A 7,620-nucleotide genomic window follows, 5' to 3' on the forward strand; every position below is an offset into this window, starting at 1 on the left:
CTTGATGGGTAGAAAATGAGCTGATTTAGTCAGCCTATCAACTATGACCCATATTGTATCGTTTCCTTTCCTGGTTTTGGGTAACTTGGTTATGAAGTCCATAGTTACACATTCCCACTTCCACTCGGGAAGTTCAGGCTGTTGTAGCAAGCCAGACGGCTTTTGGTGCTCGGCTTTGACTTGAGCACAAGTCAAGCACTTTGCTACATGGGCGGCTACAGACTTTTTCAAGCCTATCCACCAATAATTTGCCTTTAAGTCTTGGTACATCTTATCAGCACCAGGATGGACTGAGTATTTGGAACTATGGGCCTCCTGGAGAACAACATCTCGTAGTCCTCCATATATCGGAACCCATATACGTCCGTTCAGTCTAAGAATTCCATCCTTGCTAAGAGTCAACTGCTTTTCAGTTACTCCCAGCTTTTCATTAGGGTAATTAGCTTCCAACACAGCCTCACGCTGCGCAGCTAATATCCTTTCCATCAAATTATTTTTAACTTCAATGCTCTTGGCATTGATTCGAATGGGTTTTACCCTTTCTTTCCTGCTCAAGGCATCGGCGACTACATTCGCCTTGCCGGGATGGTACCTGATTTCACAATCATAATCATTCAGGGTTTCCATCCAACGGCGCTGTCTCATGTTCAACTCTTTCTGGTTGAACAGGTGCTGGAGGCTTTTGTGGTCTGAATAAATCACAAATTTAATACCATAAAGGTAGTGCCTCCACAACTTCAGTGCAAATACAACGGCACCCAACTCCAAATCATGGGTGGTGTAATTCTTTTCATGCACCTTTAATTGCCTTGAAGCATAGGCAATCACCTTACCCTTTTGCATAAGAACACACCCCATGCCTGTGTGTGATGCATCGCAGTAAACTACGAATTCATCTGTACCCTCAGGTAAGGTCAACACAGGTGCGTTGCTTAGCTTCTGCTTCAGTATTTCAAAAGACTCTTGCTGCTTCGGGCCCCAAATGTACTTTTCTTTCTTCTTGGTCAAAGAAGTCAGGGGCGCAGCAATCCTTGAAAAATTTTCAATAAATCTCCGGTAGTATCCTGCTAATCCCAGGAAGCTACGGATTTCGGTAGGCGTCTTTGGCTCTTGCCAGTTCATAACTGCCTCTACCTTAGCGGGATCCACTTGGATACCACGCTCACTTACAACGTGTCCTAAAAACTGAACTTCTCGTAGCCAGAATTCACATTTCGAGAATTTGGCGTAGAGTTTCTCACGTTGTAGTAATTCGAGAATGCAACGGAGGTGCTTCTCGTGGTCATCTTGATTCTTGGAATAGATAAGGATATCGTCGATGAAGACTATGACGAATTTATCTAGATACGGCTTGCACACGCGATTCATGAGATCCATGAACGCAGCCGGTGCATTTGTGAGCCCAAAAGGCATCACTAGGAACTCGTAATGACCATAGCGAGTCCTAAATGCAGTCTTGTGTACATCTTCATCTCTGACCCTTAGTTGATGATAACCCGACCTTAAGTCGATCTTGGAGAAGTAGCTTGCTCCTTGCAGCTGGTCGAACAGATCATCGATCCTTGGTAAAGGATATCTGTTCTTTATGGTAACTTTATTCAGCTCTCTATAGTCGATGCACAACCGCATCGATCCGTCCTTCTTCTTTACAAATAGGACAGGAGCTCCCCAGGGAGATGAACTAGGTCTGATAAAACCTTTCGCCAGCAGTTCATCCAACTGGGTCCTCAGTTCTTTCATTTCCGTTGGCGCTAATCTGTAAGGTGCTCTTGCTATCGGAGCTGCTCCAGGAATGATGTCGATTCTGAATTCCACTTGTCTATCTGGTGGCAAACCAGGTAGTTCTTCAGGAAAAACCTCGGGGTATTCAGAAATGACTGGAAGATCCTCGATCTTCGGCTTTGGTTCTTCTATTATCACCTGAGCCATGTAAATTACACAGCCTCTGTTCAAACACCTTGAAGCTTTCAGCATAGATACGTCTTCGGGCAACCCGTAATGCGTATCCCCTCGAATGGTAAGAGATTCACCACTCGGAGTCTTTAAGACTATTTGCCTCTTGCCGCAAATGATTTGGGCCTGGTTATGGGATAACCAGTCCATGCCTAGCACGATGTCAAAACCCGCAAGTTTGAAAGGAAGTAGAGATAAGGGAAAAGAATGGTTCCTAATGGACATTTCACATCCCTCTAGAATAGTAGAGACGGTTTCTATCGTTCAGTCTGCTAACTCTACTTCGTATTTCATGTCTAGGGTTTTGATTGGCATATTTAGTAGTTGGCAAAATTTCTGGTCTACAAAGGACTTGTCAGCGCCAGAATCGAACAGTACTCTTGCAAATATATTATTTACGAGAAAAGTACCTGTAAGCACAGTGTCGTCCTTAACCGCTTCCTTTGCATCCAAGCGAAAAATTCTCGCATTTGATTTCTTCGTTTCTTCTGCCTTCTTGGCATACTTCGGGCAATTACTCTTTATGTGCCCCTTTTCGTTACAATTATAGCAGGTTGCGTCCTTTATCTTTTTGCACTCCACTGTCTTATGCTCCTTGGACTTGCATAGCCCACAGGGTGGAGTCCTTTGTTGCGACTGCGAACCAGACGCAAACCTACACTTCCCGGAGTGAGGTTTCTTGCAGACCTTGCAGTAAGGTCTTCCATCAGCTTGCCCCTCCTTCTTTGCCTCCGACCCTCTTTTGCCCTCACCGTTTCCACGGTGCTTTTTACCGGACTTTCGTGAGGTATCATCCTCACGCTTTCGCTTTTCAGCCTCCTTGCTCCTTTGTGCCCTCAGACGGACAGCATCAAGTGTAAGAGACAAGGAGAGGTCAGTAACTGACCTGAAGGTCGTTGGCCTAGAAGCCTTTACGCTGGCCTTGATCGCCGGCTCTAAGCCCCCAATGAATCGGGCAATCCTTCTTGACTCTGGTGTCACAAGATATGGCACCAGGCGTGACATAGTGTTAAAGCTTGTCAGATAAGCTTGACAATCCAGGTTTGTCATCACCAGTGAGACAAAATCAGCCTCAATCTTCTCAACCTCGTGCTGAGGGCAGTAGTTCTCTTTTATGAGGGTAATAAACTCCCCCCATGACATTTTGTACAAGGCAGACTTACCTGAAGCCTGTACCAGAGCTCTCCACCACGCCAGGGCCTCGCCCTTGAATGACTGGGACACAAACTTAACCACGTCCCTCTCAGCGCACCCGCTGATGTCCACAATCGTGTCCATCTCGTCCAGCCAGGTGATACAATCAACCGCACCTTTCTCCCCTGTAAATTCACGGGGCTTACATGATACAAAGTATTTGTAGGTGCAACCCTTAGCACTGGACGCATCAGTATATTCTCTATCGCGGTGAACGCTGTGCTCAGTAGACGAATGCTTGTCGTCATCTTTCTTGGGTTCAGAGGGTGGTTTGGAGTGTGTCTTTGGTTTAGAGTGTGGTTTTGACACAGATCTGCCTTGAGACTCAGTATTTTGACGATCAATAGCTGCCTGAACAGCATTGTTGATCAGAGCCTTCAGTTGTGCGCCTGTCAATGTCAAATGTACTGACGCATTGTCGTAGTCATCTTCGTTCGTGTGGCTGTTCTCTCCATTGGGATCCGCCATTGTAACTTGAATCTGTTACAGAAGATAACAAAATTTTAATTTAGGAGATTATTATGTGATTGTCTTTTATGACAATTTATCAACCATGGTATAGAGACCATATTCGGTTAACTTATTAGTTCATTACATATTAGGATCTGAATATATCCTATTTTAACTATATAAATAGTATGGGCGGCATAAAGCCTAATCACGATGATGTTTTATAATATTAGCCGAGATTCCAGAGAATCAATGGCATAGAGAGTGGAACCGTAGTTCTTTATCTCTTTCTGACAGGGAGTCATAGACCACCACTGTCTTTGTCGTTATAAGACAATTATTATGGCCCATAGGCACTACACCTCTAATGGATGTTTCAATATGATTAGCCCGTAGGCACTACATCTCGAATGAATGTGTTAATATGGTTGGCCCGTAGGGCACTACATCTCGAATGAATGTGTTAATATGGTTGGCCCGTAGGCACTACATCACTAATGGATGTTTTAATAATACTGGCCCGTAGGCACTGCATCACTAATGGATGTTTTAATAATACTGGCCCGTAGGCACTGCATCACTAATGGATGTTTTTATAATATTGGCCCGTAGGCACTGCATCACTAAATGGATGTCTTTATAGTACTGGCCCGTAGGCATTGCATCACTAAATGGATGTCTTTATAGTACTGGCCCGTAGGCATTGCATCGCTAAATGGATGTCTTTATAGTACTGGCCCGTAGGCATTGCATCGCTAAATGGATGTCTTTATAATACTGACCACCTTCATTGGTGATTTAACCCACGATCTATATATCATTTAGTTGGGTTTTGAAATCCTTAAAGGATTATTGTATAAGAATGACGTGCGTGATTTTAACGAATCACATCTGCCATGAATGTTAACATGCGTACAGAGGTTAACAGTGAATCAGAATCTTTTCAGTTAGGTCGTACCATCTTGACTAGATCTTAAAAGACCCCAAGCTAGGTTTCACCTTTTAAGATTCTTTATTTAGGCAGATCAATATAAAAGGAATGGTTTTGATTTATTTTTATATATATTAAAACAAAACTCATAACATACATTCCACAATCTCAAATACAATTACATATTGCCCCAAACGGGTCTTTCAAATAATACAGACCTCCATAGAGGTTTTAAAATAAGTGACAAGTCCACGCAGGGACTAGTACAAGATAGGTGTCCATGCAAGGACTAAAGATAAGTCCACGTAGGGACTGAAATACGATAAGTTGTCCACACAGGGACTTATTTCAAAATAGAAATTACATTCGTACTACTATTAAGGGCTAGTGGTCACGTTTCTTCTTTTTGCCCTTTAGTAGATTCGCCAAGCCCTTGAGAAATCCTCGGTGGCTTTTCTTCTCTTCCTCGAACTCTCTCTCCACACGATCTAGTCGATGGAGTATTTCTTCCTGTTCAGGAGGAGAAAAACGTGGTTGCGGCGCTTGATGTGGAACTGGAGGTCTGGGAGGTATTGGATACCCATGAGCTGAGTAATCCGGTGGTCCCATGTTTCCATGTGCTCCGTCAGGGTAGCGCGCATTATATCTAGCCGACACCACATATGGGTCGCGCTCATAGCCGTAGTTGTATTGTGCTTGTGACGGTTCAAACGGGTTGTAAGCCGTTGGACCTGTGTAAGCTGGTATGGGTTGGTCATACCCAAATGGTGGCGAATTTCGTGCAGTAGGTGCGGAGTTCGCTTCTTGTATAGGACTTGAAGGTCCTTCTTCATGTAGTGGCGGATAGTGGCTACTACTAGAATGTCGAGGAGTGCTGAAGTGGTTACCCCCTCCTCCTCGTGTAGACATACGTGCATTGGTCCTCCTACGCCTCGGCGGATCAGGTATAACTGGTTGTGCCGGTGGCGGAGGTGGTGGCGTAACTGCCTCAAAGCGTGAATCCTCAGAGGGATCCTGCGGATGTCTCGGTTGTGATGTCTGATGAGATGGTGTGTTGTACCACTCATGTCGGTCAAACAAGGCCATAAAGCTGTCTGGGCCTTGATACTGCGGACCATGATATGAAGATCCATCAGATACTTCTATCGGATGCGTGGGCGTACCACGAGCTGGTTCAGTTGGATCCTCATCTTCCTCCATGGGATCTTCAGAAAAGTGGTCTTGTGGACCTAGCGGAACAAACCCTGAAGGTTCCTGTATGTAGTCAGCCGGATTAAACTGAGCTACGTAGTATGGACTAGGGTCGTCGTAGTTCCGGTGCGAAACCGAACGTTGTAGAGGTATGAAGGAAGGTTGTGGGTTGTTTGGATTATTTTCTGAATCTGGCCCAAAGGAGTGCCGGTAGGATGGCGTTGAGCTGTGCGAAGTGGAATGCCTCGCTGGTTCGTAAAGATCTCTTCGTCGTTGTGGCTCTTCGCTCCGTGTCATCGAAGGATGTCTTGTACCAGATGGTCCAGCTTCGTTATCGTGATGTGTCACGATTTCTCCTCGGCCTCTTCGTCCCCTTCCTCTTCCTCGGAATATAACAGGTGGCATTTTCCTGCTCCAAAACTTATTAAAAATCAAATCGAAAAATAAAGACAAAAAGGAGTAAAATCCGAATTTGTCCTAAGTTATTGTCTAGACTCAAGTATGTGCAATTGTGTCACTGAGATTAAACACAATAGGATAGTGTTTAATTCACTCAATGTTGGCTCTGATACCAACCTGTCACACCCCGATTTCCACGTGTCTCACCGGTGGGCCCGGTGGGGGATTACCGTGACGATGTTGGCAACAATATAGTCAAACCACACAATTATATAATGCACAGCGGAAGCATAAGATAAATATATAAATTTCAACCTCTGATCATAATATCAATGTATTACAGAGTTGAATATCCACAGTGGATCGAAAATAAAGGTAAAGTATTGTTCCATTAGATACTGCAATCAAGCTTGCGAGGCTTATCCCGACGCTAGGGAGCTAATACCAGCCAATTACGTTTAGGTACCTGCACTTAATCTTTTTGGGGAAAATACGTCAGTTTACACTGGTAAATACATTCAACTGACACATTTGAAAATGTTTATTAAAATTGATTTGAATGCACAAGGCACAAACTCTTTTATAACTTGGGAAAATTCATAATGATCTTGTGAACGTTTTACATGTTCTTTTATGCGTTCAGTAGCCCGGGTCGTGCCGGGTTAAAGATTTATAGACACACCACGTTTGCGTAAAAACCGTAGTACAGAAACCAACGGCTACGTCTTTTAGTTTTAATGTCGACACTTTATACCGGGTGTACGCCTACACCGGGATGTCGATGGTCGTGGCCATTTCGTAAAATGATGCCAAGGATATCCGGGACAACGGTCATTAAACCCCCCAAAGGCTTATAAGCAACAAAACTGTTTAAATGAGCCAATCATATTTAATCAATTAACCACCTAAGCGATGGAATTATATAATGCTCAATCAAGCGGTATTAATATACCGTAACCCAAGCCCATATAGGGGAAATAAGTTAAAGTATTTACCTTTGCAAGTATTAATCCTTAATTTAGATCAAGTCACCGATAGCTTTTACTGGGGCTCCTAATCTGGAACGAAGGTTTTAATTAACCTCTTAGAATCCTAACGGTCCTTGTATTAGCCGTAGCTTAAACCGGTTGATTCCGATATATATGGATATGGTTAATTCGCACGAAAGGCGAAAACCGAGAATGGAGTATGATTTGGACCCAACAAGTTCAGAGACTTGTTTTATATGGGTTTATTGTTCATACTCTGGATTTTTGGGGTTCAAGTAGTATACTTTGACCCGTATCGGCTATTGCACGAAAACTAGTTCCATGAGCCGTACCGTGTGCGCAAATAGGCGAAACGGTTAATCATAAGAGTCGTACGCTTATTTCCTAAGTCAATATGCCTTAAAAGTATTTTGGTATCAGTAGGATACCTTCCGTAATGCCCGTAACGAGTTTAAGTTTATATTATGCCCCATAGGGGCTTTTCGGTCATTTTAAAGACTTTAAAAGGGATTT

This window comes from Helianthus annuus, chromosome 12, assembly GCF_002127325.2.
Source record: "Helianthus annuus cultivar XRQ/B chromosome 12, HanXRQr2.0-SUNRISE, whole genome shotgun sequence".
NCBI classification, from domain to species: Eukaryota; Viridiplantae; Streptophyta; class Magnoliopsida; order Asterales; family Asteraceae; genus Helianthus; species Helianthus annuus.